Genomic DNA, 19,038 nt, shown 5'->3' on the forward strand with positions numbered 1-19,038 from the left:
CCCAACTAACTCGATTCCAGACTGAATCTCCCAGACCAAAAATTTTGTGGGCGGAGTTCAGGCTGGTATCCAGGCTAGCATTGTTGGGCAAGCTACTTGATATTTGTAGTGAGCTAAGCTATCAGCTACTCTACAATAAATTCAGCTTCACTACACAGAAGCTAGCACTCCATAAAAAGTAGCAAGCTAAGTTACATAAACCTGTCAAAAGTAGCTTGATACATTAGAAGCTACTTTCAGTTAAACAAACTGCATGCCAAGTCAATGCCATTTTAGGGATCAACACAACTGTCAGTCAGATAAAAACGGTTGAATGGATGAAATTCGTGTGTTCGTATGTTTGTGTTGGATGTCATTGAAGTTGACAGGAACTTTTTCTTTGGATTACAAAGAAGGCATCTGAAAACATATTTAGTTTCAATCGTCGCACGGACTTTTCACTTTTTAACTTTCATCATCTTCAGCTGTATCTAAACATCAACAGCATTCTAGTTATCCGGTTGTCTAGAATCTGCATGCAAACTACCCATTTAAAATTAGGGGAGAATTAATTTTAAATGTATGAGCAGCGTCTGGTGTACTTGAAATGACGATAGCCTATCTATCTATCTATTTTCACTCGTCTCGCCTAAAGTGATGTACTGCTTATTTTTTGTGTTTAATGGCTGCAGGGAAGCCTGTTATGAATGAACATCAGAAAGGTCCAGGATAAATTAGGTTTCCAGGACGCTACTGCGGTACTTGATCAATAAAAGAGCTTAGCTACTGAAAAGTTACTTGGTTTTGTAAATAGCGACGTTACTGCCAAGCTACTGACAAATGTAGACAAATTGAAATGAGCCATATCATTGGTGGGAGGGCTACATACGCTTCCTTGTAACGATTAATATCTTATTTGACACGGTGTAAAAGTTCAATTACCACACCGATTGTACGTTTAGCTGTCGTAAAAGTCAGTTAACTATTGAGCCGCATAACTTCTTGTAATAATAATCGTTTAAAAGTAATAGTATTAGACAATAAAACAAAGTTTTTTCAGTTCTGGTGAGATGACAATTTTTAAACCATAAGCATATATTTCTATTTTTTTTAAACAACTACAGATCGGAATGACGTAATCACTTCCGGTTTCTGTGCCTCACCAGCTGTGAACCTCACCGCACGTCACTGATGCAAAGGATGTGATTCAGAAATTGAAATGTAGTTACAACAATGGCAGCAGTGCGAGAGCTAGCTGAAGTGATACAAACAGTAGTAATAATACTAGCAAACATCGAAGAATTCAAGCTCGAGCTAGACAAATGTCTATGTTTTCATCAACGGCAAGGGCAATGTTTCCTTACTGACAACGAGATTTGGGGAAAGGCTTATATATTATCTTGCACTGTAAGTGTGATATAGGACGTGTGGCAATTCCATAGTGATCAATGCGGATTGGTTAAAGACTGGTCCAGTGGTTTAAAAATTAACAAAACATCTACACCCATTAGGATGCAATCACTGGAAACAATCCCCAATGGAGCGGGACCAGACCCTATTGATGAAGTGAATTTGGGTCTGGTTATATCAAGGTACCGTACAATGGCCAATTAGAGGAGTCAGGACTGAACACCACAATCTATTTGCCTCCTCGAATTCCCAATCTTCCCATAGAGTTCCAGCAGATGCAAGCAGGAGGACTACTGTAGGGTGGTCTCAGTGACCTCTGGCTGAGTAGTGGTAACTTAAGCAGCAGATGTCGGATGTCTGCAGATGCCTCCAAAAGCAGTTTGGTAGAGATTAGCTGACACTGCCTGTATGTTTTGCAAGCTGTACTATTATGGCGTGGGGGGTTATCAAGCATAGACGGAATGAAGATATTGATCGCTTTGCCTTCCATGACAGTGATGCACTACAAGCTATTTTTGTATTGGAGGGAATTTGCTGCCTTTGTCTGAATTAAACAGCATGCTATATATAAGCACCTAAAAATACCATGCCTAAAGACTATGGCACTTCATGGATGCTGTCGCTAGTAACCTCTGTCCCACTGAGCCAGAACAACACTCTCCTTTGCCAACACATGGCATTACCTGAGGCTGTACCTGCTTGTGCCAGCAGTAGAAAGCAATAATCATCAACATAATTTAGAAACCCAAGGTTATTAATTGATAGATATAAAGATAGACATAGATAGACATACATAGAGAGATAGATAGATAGATAGATAGATATAGTCAAGTTTCACTCATCAGTGGAACATAGTGGTCAGGACACATAGTCATAGAAGGTAGGGTGCCAATCCTATGGCTACTACTAGGCAAGAATAAAAAAGTAAAATTTAATTTGAGCAGCTGCAGGGAGCCAGTGAAGGGCAATCAGTGGAGGAGTGACACGTGTCCTCTCTGGCTGATCAGAGAGCAGAGGCGCTGCTGCACTCTGGGTCATCTGTAACAGTCTTATCACACAAGCAGGCTGGCCCACTAGAATAGCAATGCAATATTTTAATGCAATTGTCTTAAGATGACTAGGGTCTGCACAAGGGGTTGGGTAGCATACTGTATCAGATGGGCTCTGATCTTCTGAATATTATAGACAAAGTGGCAAGACCTTGAGACGATACTGCATGCTCAGAGAAGGTAAGCTGGTCTTCAAAATATGGAGCGCCCTGGAGTCCACCTTGACAACAGACAACAGTCTGGACCCAGAAACTAAACATGGAGGCTTTTTACAGGAACGGACTTGAGAAGAGAGAAAGCAGATGGTCTTGAATATATGCAGCAAGATGATGCAATTGTCTGCTGTGGCAAGTGCAATATTTAGTTTTTTTTTTTTTACAGTAACAGTAACAAACTAACAAACAAATAAGATAAACTGGCTCAGTCCCCCAGTTGGGGACCGCTCTGGCGACCCTGGAATTGGCTGAGAAGAAGAGGATGGTGCACAAGCATCCTCTTCAAGACATACTGGTCTAACAGCGGAGCCTTTTAAGCAGGAAGCTCCTTTGGCTTCATGGTGATAAAGAAAACTAAAGGAAATTGTCCCAACTGCCATCACTCTGTAGAAGGACTCTCCTCTGTGTCAGAGGTGACTCCTATTATGATATATTTTTTGTATTTAATTGTCTAATCTTCTCATGGTCTTTCTTAGTCTCTATTCTAATGCATTGTAAATGTATTTGTATTGTATCCTGTCTATTTTACCTCATAACATAACATAATTCAGTCAGGTTTCAGTCAGAGACACAGCTATCATTAAGATTTTAAATGATAAATGCTTAAATCCCAATACAGATAAATCATCAGTCCAAGGGCCTCATTTATAAAAAGTTGCGCAGAAACCATCCTACATTTTGTGAAATGAGCGTAAGTGAGATCCACAGAAAACGAACGTACACAAAAAAAAAACATGTGTACGCCAATCCTTCGGTTATAAATCACAAATGATCGTGGAACTGTGCACAACTGACTCTCCACCCTCAAAACGCCCCTAATTAATCTAATTAGCATATTATCAATGTACAAACAGAGCGCATCCTCAATGCACAAACTCTCTGTGACAATGGCAAGCAAGAAAGAAACATGTAAACAGAAGAATTATAGTGAGGCTGACATCGACGTTCTGCTGATGGAAGAGCAAAACATTGTTATAAAGCCTGTCAGGTGGCGTAATGGCAAAAGCAAAGTATGTGACATGTAGTAGACACGTCTCCGAAGCACCTGCGGCACGAGCAGCAACAGAAGCCGCATCTGCGGCAGCAGCACCATGGCTTTGGTGCGCTCCACTACCGACCACGCACGGGCATTTGCTGTATTGAAGTGGGCTTCCTAGGCTGTCTGAGTGTGCGCAATCTGGATGAGAATACATTGGGAACCCTGTTTTACGAAGGAAGTCCTCTTTCCCATTTTGCTGTTCCTGGGCACTGTATGGAAATCTAAAAAATTGCGGGCATATTGAGGGATAATACTGTGAAGAACATCGGGCAAAATTCTGATTCATAATGACGGGGATTGCTCGACTGGTCTCCAATTTCTCGTCGGAACGTTCCTGTAGCCAGGAATCCAAGAACATACAAAACCTGAACGTGTATGGCCTGGTTTGATCTGGTGCGCCTCTGTAGACGAGAGGCCATTTGGGCACAACGCTCTCGGCAACGGTACCTGCTTATCAGCCATACATCATCCTGTGTCAAAAAGTCTGCGCGATCACGAAAAAAACCCCTCTCCCTCCTTATTGCGCAGTTGGCAATATCCTCTAACAACGCCAATGCAGCCATATCTCCTACTGAAAACTAAGCCACTATCAGACTGTTTTACATTATGAAATTAAAACGGAATACCTTTTAGATGAGAATCTCATTCATGTGTGAATAATTCTAATAGTTTAATTGATTTTATTGAGCGAAACATTAATTTGGCCTTTCACCATTAGCCCTAATGGTGACGGTGGTGCTGACGATGATGATGAGGAAACTGCGTGTAGGCTGTCGGCGCTCGGAGAGTTCCGAATTCCTGCAGTACTCCAGTATTGCCACAAGGAAATGTACTTACACAAACTAAAACCAGATGTAGTGATACGTCCTTTTCTACGTCTAAGACGTTTTTTATAAATCTGTACTTAGACTTGGATTTGACCGCACGCACAGTCTGAGATCAATTCTGTGCCTAAGTACGTTTTATAAATGAGGCCCCAAGTCTTACTGGACCTGAGTGCAACACTGTTGAGCATAATATATAACTACACTGACTGGAACATTGGGTTGGTTATCAAGTGGCTCAGATCATACAGACAGGAACTTTGTTACCGTTGGAAACTACCTGAACACCAACCTCCACTCCATGACCTGTGATGTGTCCATGACCTGTGATGGGGTCAATCATAGGGGCTTTATCATTCAACCTTTATATACTCGCACTTTATTATCATAGCTATGCTTATGACACCCACAAATAATTAGCCCTCCACCTAACAATATGGTCCTCTACAATCTCTTTGTCTTAAAATCTTATTCGGCTTAACAAGGGCACAACTGAAAATATGTGAGTGGAGAGATTTAGGATTAATATTCATTCTGACACCAAAGGATTTAAAGCAAAGGACGTTGTCAGACATGTACCCACAGTGGTGTTTTAACAACCATGCGAAAGCAATAATAAATCAGCTTTTTACCATCTCAATAAAATCTCTTCTTTCTTAATATCAGAACATGACACCAAAGGACTCATTCATGTTTCCAACAATCCAAATACAAAAAACATTACTAAATGAAGCAGGAGCAAAATACATCTCAGATATGTTTCAGCAGTGCACACTCCCTAGACTTCTCAGATCACTGGAGAGAAATCTGTTGGTAATGTCTTGTCAGAACTAAACATGGAGAAAATTCTCAGCTCTGGAATCAACTTCCTGATGACATCAAATGTCACATGACCAGAGCCAGTTTCAGACTCAAAATCCAATTGTTCTCAGATACTTTTTGTTAACTGATTTAATGCACTATACAGATTTAATTTATTTTGTATTATTGCTCTTTTATCTGTCCTTTTGTACAGCACCTTCACCAATGTGAATGAGTTGTACTATGTATATAGATTAACTTGCCTTTGAACATACTGTGACACATTACGATTACTGTTTTCTCATGCAGAAGAAATTGTGTCTTTGGGTGAAGGACTGCTTGACCTATCCCAGTTGTGTGAACAGTCCATGAAAAGTACAGATGGCTTTGCGAGGGCTTGAAAAGCGATGGCCTATAACATGCCCCAGGCTCTCTCAGAAGTCAACCTCTCCTCCACATGTGACTGGTCACCTTGGACATTAAGTAGATTTAATGGAGCAGTAGGTCATTTATATCACGGGTGAAATTGTATTGACCAGATCCATAGTTACAAAGGGTTTCGGCTGTCTGCGAGTCACGTCCTTGGTAATTTGAATTTGTATTCACAGTCTTTAAACAAACATTGCGAAAGTAATATGCTGGAAACGTGGCGGATTTAAAAGAACTTTTAATAATTCATTTTAACCCATATTTTTCACTTCAAATACTATAAAACCTTTATGCCTTACAGTGAAGTTATTTTTAATTTCATACAACTATAGCCTAACATTCTGCAAAAAGGAAGCTTCCAATACTATTTTGACAGCAGTCTTTCTTCATATTGTAAGCGTACCCAAAAGGTGAGGAGGCTTACTTCAACATCCATAGGCTCCATCCCTGTTTCACAGTAGTTGGCAGAGATCACTCTGATGACAATTTGATTCTTCAACCCACTGCAGAACATGAACCAAACACATGGCAGGCTGCACTTTGCCAACCTGGTTCAAAGGTAAATAGTGTACACAAGGACCACTTTCATCAAACATTTCTTAGCGGTCAGGGGCTCAACCATACACACACAACACAAAGCTTTGCTGAAGGCTGGAACCAATTAATCAATAATGTTTTAGCATCACAAAACTGAACTGTCTCTTTTTGTTATATTTTTTTTCTAACTCTTTTGTTAATTGTATTATCCCATGTCTATTTTCCTTACCTGAATGGATATTTACCTCGGGGTAAATAGATTACACAGTGACATGAGTTCCTTGTGTTTCAACAGAACTGTATACATTTCCATATCTATACCTTCTCTATACTGGATACTGAATGTGGACTGTTAAATAGTTTTGGAGGGTAGACAAACTCATGAAATTAACTTAACTAATTTACTAATCATGAAATTAACTTAACTAATTTTTACTGTGATGTAAAACTTTGAGTTTTATCAAAGACTATTGTCACCACTTTTGGATTTATACAATGCCTTTATGTATGAAATTCTTGCCTGTATTCAGCACCAGTTTAAATGGCATACTTGAAATTAAGTACTGTGCAAGGTGTCTTTTTTACTATATGGAGTCATAAGACCGTCCTACATGTCTGCCAATTAATACCAAGGGAGAAGATGGACTCTCAGATGAAGTCATTAGTTACGCAAACCCAGCCATCATCCAGCCTGTTTATAAGAATCATATCTATCTTCTCTCCTGCTTTAGACACACACACAGCTTAAAAATACTTTGTGGATGTACTTCAGAAATATAACAAGCCAAAAAACCTGAACAAAAAACCCCCTGATAAAACAAAAGAGGGGCCACCTTCTGCAGGCAGATTAGAGGTGGAGGCACTGAGGGACATCCAGGGGATTTTGAGTTTTTGAGTCTGGAATCAGCCCCCGTATAACGGGAGTTTCATGATGAGTTTCTGGCGAAGGAAAGATTCATGTTAAAGAAGAAATTACAGGAAAAGAAGTGAGGCTAATATCTGTTATTAACCCCGCACGGGTGTCGCTGTAAAGTGATCTCAGTGTGTAACGAGGGCCCCACTGTCAGGGCTCTGAGTCCCGATGCACCACAGCTCTCCCCTGAGGAGAAGCTAACTTATTAAAATAATGTATTAGCCCACCAGATTACTGCTGCCTGCGGCAAAGGCAATTATCCCTTCCCAAATCCCCAGGCAGAGTTCCCCTCTCACAGACATAAAATGAGAGGACGCAAAGAGAGCCAGACAAAGCACACTCCAGTGAAAAGCCTATCAATTAGGTGCGCTCCTGCTGTGGCTAGAGCCTCAGTTTGCCACAACACCAACACAATAGTAGAGCAATAGAGACACAGACATAGAGAAAGACAGATAGAAAGGGACAGACAGGAAAGACAGACAGACTTTGTGTAGAACAACTAGCATTTAAAAGTCTGAGTCAGAGGTCTTAGAAAACTAGAGAGAAGGATGAGATAAGAGGAAATAAGGGGTGGAGCTTGTAGAGACAGAATGGGGAGAGTACCACTGGTGACTTGTTTTCATGCAAATACTTCACTGTAGAAACATCATCAAGATTCCTAGTACCATCTCCATTAAGTGTTGCTGTCACTCAGATTCTTAGTACCATCTCCATTAAGTGTTGCTGTCACTCAGATTCTTAGTACCATCTCCATTAAGTGTTGCTGTCACTCAGATTCTTAGTACCATCTCCATTAAGTGTTGCTGTCACTCAGATTCCTAGTACCATCTCCATTAAGTGTTGCTGTCACTCAGATTCTTAGTACCATCTCCATTAAGTGTTGCTGTCACTCAGATTCCTAGTACCATCTCCATTAAGTGTTGCTGTCACTCAGATTCTTAGTACCATCTCCATTAAGTGTTGCTGTCACTCAGATTCCTAGTACCATCTCCATTAAGTGTTGCTGTCACTCAGATTCTTAGTACCAGCTCCATTAAGTGTTGTTGTGACTGGCCAGCTATCCTTGACTCAGCGCATGTTTTTCTACTGACTTTTAATACAAAATCAATACATTTAAAATATCATAAAAAAACCTCCTTACTCAAAACATTACATTTCTCAAACATATGTCAGAATAAATAGTCAGAAAGACATGTTTGAGGGCATACATAGTTATCATGTTTGACATGCTGGATGCAGGAGAAATAGGAAGGTGTAAATATCTGAGTGACTTGGACAAGGGTCAAATCATTATGGGTAGCTTACTAGAGAGGCAAGCGAGCCGGCATCTTGTGCAGATCTCGGACGAGATACTGCAACCCACCGCTTCCAAGCATTCTACTAGCGAATGTGCAATCTTTGGACAATAAACTGGGCGAGCTACACACACGGATTAACTTCCAGCAGGACATTGCAGACTTGCGGACTGGCGTTTACCGAGACCTGGCTGGATCCTATGGTGCCTGACTCTGCCGCCACTCCGACCGGCTTCTCCATCTACCGGCAGGACAGGACTTCCGAGTCAGGTAAAAGAAGGTGGCGGGCGGACAAAACGTGCGCGTTAGAGGAACTTTACGGAGTAATTAATGGACTTGAGGATGCTCACCCTGAGGCGGTTTCTATTGTTGTTGGAGACTTCAATAGGACCAAACTGAGGAAAGTTTTACCGAAGTACTATCAACACATAAACTTTCCTACCCGGGGTGATCAGATTCTTGACCATTGCTACTCACAGATTCGAAACTGTTACAAACCCCTCCCCCTTCCCGCTTTTGGGAAATCGGATCACACCTCCATTATGCTAATCCCTACCTACACTGTAAAAAAAAACAACCTAATTTTACAGTTAATAACTCTACATTTTTACAGTGGTTTTCTGTTTTGTGAAATTGTATACAAAACTACGTATAATAATGGACGTTAACTATAAATTAAAAACACGACTGCTATTTTAAGGATAATGCCAATAATGACAAATTACATGGATTTCTATTTTTTTTTTACAGAAAATAACTGTATTATTTATACATAATTTTTCTAAAATACATGCAAATGTAAATAAAATTACACTGATAATCTGAAATTAAATATGTAGTTCATTATATTAAGGTTTATGTACATACTAACAATTTATCATGTTTCTATTTAAATTTACAGTGAATTCCTCAAAAATTCAGCAAACCCATTTTCATTAGCCTGTTAGAACCTTGATGTTTTTTGGCAAATTCTACCTAAAATTCCATGCCCAAATGTAAAGGCCTACTTTTGAGTCTTAAGTATAGTATGATGGCAAATTTCAATTTGATGTTACAGAGTACCCCTCAAGCTATGATAAAATACCTTTAGAGTACCATATATGTTATCACAAATTTTAGTAAGATGTTGATAACCTTCCCAAAATATAGGGGCCCCCTAATTCTTTTTCCTTTTGCATCTAGATTACTGTGGATTTAAGTGGGAAAATGAATAAAAAGGCCAGTTATGTCATAAAATTGTGTGCCCCCAAGGGTATGCCAACACCTGAACAAATGGAACTGATATCTCATCCCAATCAAAAGTTAGAAGATAAATAATCGGTGATCTCTCCATATACTCTTCCGTGACTTCCTGCTTTCTGATTCTACCAGACTCTATTTCAATCTTCTCGTCATCCAATGGTTGAAGCTCTTTCAATGCTGCTGTTACCCCATAAAAACAATCTTTTTTGGGGCTGATTCTCTGTTTTATTTTTAGAAGCCATGATGATGTAGAATAAATGTGTTTCGTTGTACAACTGCATTTCGTTATAGAACTGTCTAAAACTTGCGTGGCTAAACGGCAAAACAAATGCACGTGAATTACTGATTACATCCCACCTTCTCTGTTGTGCACTCGGATATCTTTGCATCTCATTGGTCTACAGTCATGATTGACACATGTGTGGACCAGTCAAGGAAAGTATTAGTTTATGTTTTCCACGTACAGACTTAGCAGAGTTTACCATAGCAACCATGGAGATATGATAGCAACAAAATAGTCTTGGGTGCGCGCGTTGTGTCAGACTGACAGGTCAGTCAACCTATGATATTAGTTACAGGTTCCCGTATCTTGCTGGCTGATTGGGTTATCCTGATAAGATAAGACTCTGTAAAAGGTCGGGATAGCCTTCGTGCTTAGAGCAAGATGTTACTCATAAGAGGACTCAGGAGGTTGAAGATGTTAGAAAGATGGGTATTTTTATTAACCCAAATAAGGCACAAAGGCAGTAAAAACACTGACAATACTAAATCAATATAAAAAATACAGTTTTCACTAAGGACAAATGCATGGCATTAAAGCCACCAGCAAATAAGCAATTCACATAAGAGCACATGTATAAAAAGGACCATTAACTGGTCAGTGAGAGTTCGTAAGGCTTGCGCCTTATTAAACACGATCACTCTCACTACGAAACAAAACAAAAGCAAATAAAAGGACCAAGGTAACTAGCCCATCGTGAGAGCTCCAAGGACTTACGTCCTATTAAACTGGCAACTCTCCTGAACAAAGAAAAAAGGTAAGTTTAAGTAGCCTTGACAAGCACCTTGAATTGGCTCATACCAATCATTGATTTCAGGTGTGTCAATCAGCAAGGCACCAACACCTGAAGCTCACAGCAGCCATACCTAAAAAATCTAACTCCCAATCAACTAGGAAACACAGACTACACATGGTAGCAATTAGGCTTGGTGCCGGCATAGACGACACATAATAAAGCAGCCAAATCTCATTAAACATAAACTCCATATATCGCGCCATCTTCACAACACAAACTTAGACACTAAACACCGGTTGACAAAAGGTATGAAATATGACAATATGATGTATGATTGTTAAACTAAATAAACAGAACATTTCAGAGACAAGACATTGAATGTGTGCTGATTTTAACTGAACAAAGACATGAACATCAAACATGTAACACACACACACACCAAAACACCTGCACCCAGTCCACAAAAGCAGCAGCCTACAGGCTGCAGTGGCGGGTCACACAGGTGCCCCGTCACAGACTCACTTTGTTCATTCGGTTAAAATCAAGCCACGCCTGAACTAAACACCACTATGCATATTTGGGACCCATTCTAACGGCATCGGCAAGCCTGGTCTAGTCACACAAGAGCATTGTCCAAATTCCATAATGCTGAATGGGCACTAAATCTAACAGACCCACTCCAAAATCTTGTGGGAAGACTTCCTACAAGAAAGGCAGCTGTTATAGAGTAGCAGGGCTGGACTGGCAATCTGGCATACCGGGCGTTTTCCCGGTGGGCCGAGGTGCAATATGGGCCCCATATAATGGTCTGACCGGCTGGCCCACGAAAGTAATTCATGAGCAGCCCTATTGACACTGGGCTGGCCCAATCACATCCCCTGGGCTGACTAAGAGTAGTGTTGGAATGAGATGTGCGTGAAACTCATATACAGCCGTGGAAAAAATTAAAAGACCACTTCAAAATTATCAGTTTCTCTGGTTTTACTATTTATTGGTATGTGTAAAAGTAAAATGTACATTTTAGTTTTATTCTATAACCTACTGGCAACATTCCTACCAAATTTCAAATAAAAATATTGTCATTTAGATCATTTATTTGCAGAAAAATGACAATTGGTCAAAATAGCAAAAAAGATGCAGTGTCTTCAGATCTCGAATAATGCAAAGAAAACAAGCTCATATTCATTTTTAAACTACACAATACTAATGCTTTAACTTAGGAAGAGTTCAGAAATCAATATTTGGTGGAATAACCTTGATTTTAAATCACAACTTTCATGTGTCTTGGCATGCTCTCCACCAGTCTTTCACATTGCCGTTGGGTGACTTTATGCTACTCCTGGCGCAAGAATTCAAGCAGCTCGGCTTCTTTTCATGGCTTGTGACCATCCATCTTCCTCTTGATCACATTTCAGAGTTTTTTTTATGGGATTCAGGTCTCGAAATTGGGCTGGCCATGATAGGGTCCTGATCTGGTGATACTCCATCCACACCTTTACTGGCCTGGCTGTGTGACATGGAGCATTGCCCTGCTGGAAAAAACACTTCTCAGAGTTGGGGAACATTGTCAGAGCAAAAGGAAGCAAGTTTTTCTTCCGGGACAACGTTGTACTTTGCCTGGCTGAGGTTTGTAAAAGACCATAAGGATTGAACCAAAGCGGACTGGAGGGTCTCCTAGTTCGTCTTCTCTGATGAGTCCAATTTTCAGCTTTGCCCAACACATGGTCGTCTGATGGTTAGACGGAGACCTGGAGAGGCCTACAAGCCACAGAGTCTTGCACCTACTGTGAAATTGGACTCATCAGAGAAGACGAACTAGGAGACCCTCCAGTCGGCTTTGGTTCAATCCTTAATCCTCAATCTAGCTCTGTGGCCCACTCTACGTCCCTGGGATTCTGCCTTCCGGCCACCGGCAACTACAACCCCATTGTCAGCTGGCTTCCAACCCAGCAAGCTCTCTGTCCGTGGGCGTCCAGCCCCGCAAGCTCCCTGTCTGCTGGCTTCCGAGTCAGCCAGTTCGGTGCCGGCAGACTTTCAGGACTGCATTATCCAGAGTGCCGTGCATACGGCACCGGGAGTAATGTGACTGTCTTGTCCGGCTTGTAGCCGTGTACCTCTGTTCTTTGCCCTTGCGCACAGTAGCCAGAGTGAGACTCTGTGCGATCTTTAGTTCATGTTCCTAGATCTTGTTCTTTGTGTTAGAACTCTGTCTGTTAACCCTTTCGTGGATTTGTATACTCTGTTTATGTTTGTGTCCTGTTCCCCGGCTGTACTCCCATCAATAAACTCTGCATCACCTGAAACTCTTCACACAAACCCTGCAAGTCAATGTTTGAAATAATTGTCTTCCAAAATAAAACCATCATTTTACAATCTTGAGCATGTGTTAGCACTTTATTGAATGTGGTTGACCATAAAAATGTAGGAACAATCTGTAAAATGACAGTTTCTCTGCTAAATGTGAATTGCCGTCACTTAATTGAAGGTGTTTCATTGTAATAAATGAGGGAAAATCTGTAAAATACCAGTGTTTCTCTGCAAAACTGAGGGCTGCCACTTTATTGAAGGTGTTTAATCTTAATTAAAGAAGCCTGACTAAATGAATGGTGTTTGTTCTTAATACATTAGGAAGAATCTGTAAAATAACAGCATTTTTTGCTAAACTTGTAGTACTGTCACTTTATTGAAAGTGTTCGATATTAATAATAGATAAAAAAATCTGTAAAATAACAGTTTTTCTCTGCTGAACTGTTAGGGCTGCCACTTTATTGAAGGTTTTTAATCTTAAATATCGAGGAAAACATTGTAAAATAACAGTGTTTCTCTGCTATACTTTTAGTACCCTAACTTAATAAAAGGTGTTTGCTCGTAATAAATTAGGAAGAATCTGTAAAATAACAGTTTTTCTCTGCTAAACTGTTAGGGCTGTAACTTTATTAATGGTGTTTGATTGTATTAATTGAGGAAAAATCTATAAAAAAAAAAGTTTTTCTCTGCAAATCCTTAAATGGAAATATCTGTAAATATAGGGTTTTTGCACTTTATTTGAATTAGGATGTTTTACTTTAATTTTGCGGTTTTTGTTTAGCAGCCATAGCTGCCAGTAATTTACTGTTTTTTTACAGATTTTTTTTTTACAGTGTACAGACAGCGCCTAAAACAGGAAAAACCGGTTTCTAGGGCAGTTCAACGCTGGAGTGCTGAATCCATTAGCACTCTGCAGGACTGCTTTGACACAACAGACTGGCAGATGTTCTTTGTTGCAGCTGATGGGGACATCAATGAATACACAGACTCTGTCTCCTCATACATCTCCAAATGCAGGGGGGTGCGCTGACCAGCTTGCGGAGGTATTCACCTCCATATTCAACTTATCACTGCATCTGTCTGAAGTCCCCACCTGCTTCAAGCAGGCCACCATCATCCCCATACCAAAGAAAACATCAGTAACCTGCTTGAATGACTACCGCCCTGTAGCACTGACCTCTACAATTATGGAGTGCTTTGAGCGGCTGGTCAGAACCCACATCTGCTCTACCCTTCCCAACACCCTGGACCCCTTTCAGTTTGCATACCGTCCAAACCGATCAACAGACTACAAAACCAAGGAGATGATCGTGGATTTCAGGAAGCTGCAGAGGGGGGGGGGGGTCAGGACCCCATACACATCGAGAGTGTCAACTTCAAATTCCTCTGTGTGTACATCAAGGATGACCTAACCTGGTCCATGCAGGCAGGCTCAGCAGTCAAAACTGCACAGAAGCGGCTATACTTCTTAAGGACACTCAAGAAGTTTGGCATGTCTTCTAAAACACTAACAAACTTTTACAGATGCACCATTGAGAGCATCCTCTCAGGCTGCATCACTGCCTGGTATGGTAGCTGCTCCGCTGCCGACCGCAAGGACCTGCAGAGGGTGGTGAAGACAGCGGAGCGTATCACCGGCAGCCATCTCCCCTCCGTGCAAGGCATCTATAACACTAGATGCCTGAGGAAAGCACAAAAGATTTTAAAGGACAACAGCCACCCAGGCTATGGACTATTTTCATTGCTGCCGTCTGGTAGACGCTACCGGAGCATCCGAACACGGACTACCAGACTCACAAACAGCTTTTTTCCCCTGGCTGTAAGGCTTCTGGATCAGAAACACTGACCCACTGAACAGTCACCACCTCCACCTACTCCCTGCTCCCCCAATCATACAATTCACTTCCTAGATATATTTGCACAATTTTAAAAACTTTTTAACTTATTCTTAACATGTCTCAATTCACACTTAAACTGCTGCTAGCCCTTCTACTGTACTCTTAATTGTTGAATGTCAATGTTATATGTTATATTGTTATAATGTCATAGTGTTACAGAGCTATATGTTGTTCTTTAAATTGTTGTATGTTAATGTTACATTTGATATGTTTTATTGTCATAGTGTTATAGAGTTTTATGTTATTTTTTTGGTATATGTTATATGTATGACGTCTACTGCGTAGATGAATGATGCTTGCCAAGTCGTAAGAATTTTGCTGTGCTGAAGCAATTTGGTACATGCAATAATAAACACATTTTGACATTGACTTTGACTTTTGGTTGGAACACCTCCAGTAGGTGAAACAGTAAGTTTGTGGTGTGTTCCTGGTCTTTGTGGTGATTTTATGGAAAAAATAAAGTATTCCAAGGATGTAGTGTCGATGAAGGTGGTATTTTCATTCCGAAAGTGAAGACCACTGTGACTATAGGCCAATTGCGAGCTATCAGTCTTCTTACTGTGGAAGGAAAGATCTTCTTGTGGTCTAGTGTGGTGGCAAGGAAAAGGTTGGTCACCTATTTGAAGTTAAATCATTTGATAGATATTTCTCTGAACAAGCAAGAACCCCAGGAGTTTCTGGGTATTTAGAACATAGTATAATAGAACATAGTATAATCATCCATATGCAATTTCAGCAGTGGCACTATTAATTCAAAGCCTTTGGGATTTTAGAGAGGGGTGAGAGTGCCCCACTGTATTAGAGCACAAGGGGTGTGCTGGATTTATCATTGTATCAGAGTAACACTGCCAAACATAATGCATCAAAATAATTGTTTTATCTCGATTATGTTACTTTTCATAGCAATAATTGTAATTGAAATTCAATGTATTGTCCAGCTCTAGTAGAGACCTCACTAATGCTTTTAGTTTTGCTAATCTAAGTTTTCGACCTGAGCACTGTTTTGTGAAAAAAATGGATTCAACATGAGAGTCAATGACAGAGATCTGGGGTGATTTCCTTTTCGCCCCAAAAAGGGGCGGGCCATAAGAAGCACCACTTTTTGCAAATTGACTGATGCCTGATTCGACAATGACATTCAGAGGCAGATCAGATGGTCTAGTGGTAGATTCCGACAGAAAAAAATCTCCATCTGTCTAATCACTGGAGAAAGTATTTTGAGTATTTTAAATACAAAATTACTAGCCTGACGATGTCATACTCATAATTCTAGTCAGAATATGAGTCTGATACTGAACTATTGGGCTGTGATTATGGGGCGTGTTTCAACGAACCAAGGGGAAAAAAAGCCTCTTCGCTCAATTGGATACCTTGAACCAATCAGAGCAACGTAGTATGACCATCTGATACATTAAAACTTTAACCTGATCCCGTAGGAAGGAGGGCAAAAACATCTTTTCGATAGACAAATGCCTTGATCGCGTTTCTCTGTTCCTCTTTTAAAATTAATACGCTGTCAATATCTGTTGAGATATGCCTGCTCACGTTACTAATTAGCAACAAGTCTATAGCTAGCTTCCATGTATTTTAATGGATTTTTGGTGCAGTGTTAGCAATGCCCTAACAATAATGGTCTAAAGCGCTTCAGTTAAGACATACAATCCTCGGCAACATCCGTGTTAAACATATACAACTAACCGAGTCAATGTAGACATAAAAAAGTTGTGTAGATAGCATAATTTACATAAAATATGTCTCACTTACAAGCCGGATAGGCCGACATCTTTTGGAAGATTTCGAATTTACCGCTTGATAATCTGTCCATCATCGTATAAAGCCCGCCCTCACAATTTGATTGGTCCGGCTTTATCTGTCCGATGAAACTCTCTCCCAACTAACTCAGAGCCAGACCAAATCTCCCTGACCAAAATGTTTGTGGGCGGGGTTTGGGCTGGTATCCAGGCTACAAAATTACTCCACTCTAAAGTATTTTGTTACAAATTACATTCGATTTTTTATCGGCCCTATCAAATACAAATTACAAAATACTCAAAAGTAAATTAACTAGTATTTAAAATACAAGTAATTGAAATACTGCCCATCTCTGGGTGGGAGTGTGATGATATGGGGCTACATGAGTGCAAAAGGTGTTGGGAAGATGACTTTTATAGATGGCACCATGAAGTCTGTGGTTATACCAACATACTGGCTCTCAATATGACTCCCAGTCTCCAGAAGCTCCTAATGTTTATAAAGAAGAAAACTATGACCTTGCAAATATGACACCTGACTTGAGCACAATAGAACACCTTTGGGGTATTTTAAAGAGAAAGGTAGAGCAACACAACCCCTCCATCAAAGAGCAGCTAAAACAATTGTCTCAAGAAAATAATGGCATCATTCATTCTGAGGAGGATTGAGTCCGTCATCAAAAGTAAAGGTTGACATTCCAAGTATTGAAAAAAATGAAAGATTTGCATCTGAGTAATGAAGGTGAATGAAGTGAACTGACTTATGTTGTATTGAGTTCCCACTGCGGTACCTGATCTGTATTGAGTTCCCACTGTGTTACCTGATTTGTTAACAAAGTAAACCGTTAGTTTGACATTTTAGATAGGAGCAAATACCCTACTGTTGATTAGAGGTAATGTAATTACTGTAATACAACTGAAGAATTTGGCATTTAAGTGTACTCACTTCTGTTGTATAATGTTTTACCTACATGTACAATAGGTTAATAAAGTTCACTTCTTCAACCACATATCAAGTAAAATTTGTTTTTATTTAATTTAATTGTATTATCATTTCTTTCTCATTACTATAATCTATAATGACCACACATATGTGACTCACATGGTAATGTGAGTAACACATAGCCGAGCACAAATTGGAAAAGTTTAGAGCTTGGAGAAACACAATGAGCGATTATTTATTTTTAAATTCGTATCTAGGCGCTGATAGATCCAGACTATGTACAAACACACCTTGATTATTTAATAGAGTTTGGTCCTTGCACTTACATTTGCTTATCCAAATAACTAATGTCTTTGTAATCTAATAGATGTCCAGCAGGATGTGGCCCCTGCTCCCAGATCCATGGGATAATTTTCCTGTCATGTAGAGATGCACATTGATGCTATGAAACTCTGAGGTATTCAAAACCTGCCGGGTTAACAGGAAAATTGTCAGTTTAAAAGGAACTCAGTTGAACTGTTTGTCTTCTCTTCTAGTTAAGACTTACATCTTTGTCAGCTATCTATTAATCTGCCATCATTTTGTGTTTATTTTTGAGCACCTAGGCCCCCCTTCTTTTTTTTAATCCCACACTTACCTATCATAGCTTCTCATAGATGTCTGGCAAGTGGCAACTAGTCTGGATGAGAGGCTATTCTGCACAGCTTATACTCAAATCGAAGATATGATTGCCTGTAGTTGATGTGATTACCAACACACATTTCCCAACCACTAATGCTTTCCAGACCTGACAGGTTCTGCCACCTTCAAAGTCCTGCTTTCCCCAGTGAATCATTGACTGCCTGCAAAAAAAAACAATCAGGAGACCCTCTTGCCCCCGGGTATTTATCACTTTAAGACATTAGTAGGAAGCAAAAAAAGGGGGGGTTACAGGGATGTATATTACCAAGCTCCTTTGCAAGGAAAAAAGCATCCATTTTTTCTCAGTCAAGGAGATTCAGTATTGTCTTCAGCATGGCAGGGTGCGATGTACTTCTAACACCCTCCCTTCAAGAGTAGGAGAAATTTTGCCAATATATTTTTTGTTTTGAAGAATTAAAGGTCTCTCTCTTCTCCCCTTTTTTATCAAGAGTTCTTGAAAAGCTTATAGTCTTTGCTTAGCCATAAGTTATGATTTTACAAAACTTGTCAGCAGCCCCTTTTACAGTAAACCATGAAAACCTACTCTCTATGCAGTCCAATCACTGCATTTGTAGGTAAAGCATTTCAATTTGTACCACAGTGGATGTTAAATCAGTGTCTCTTGACAGGGATGAGTTTCTAAATCTCACCACCTCTCAAACTGTGTACCTCAGGGATTGCTACTTGTCCTCTCCTTTTTTCTATTTGT

Source organism: Sprattus sprattus (assembly GCF_963457725.1).
Source record: "Sprattus sprattus genome assembly, chromosome: 13".
Classification (NCBI taxonomy): domain Eukaryota; kingdom Metazoa; phylum Chordata; class Actinopteri; order Clupeiformes; family Clupeidae; genus Sprattus; species Sprattus sprattus.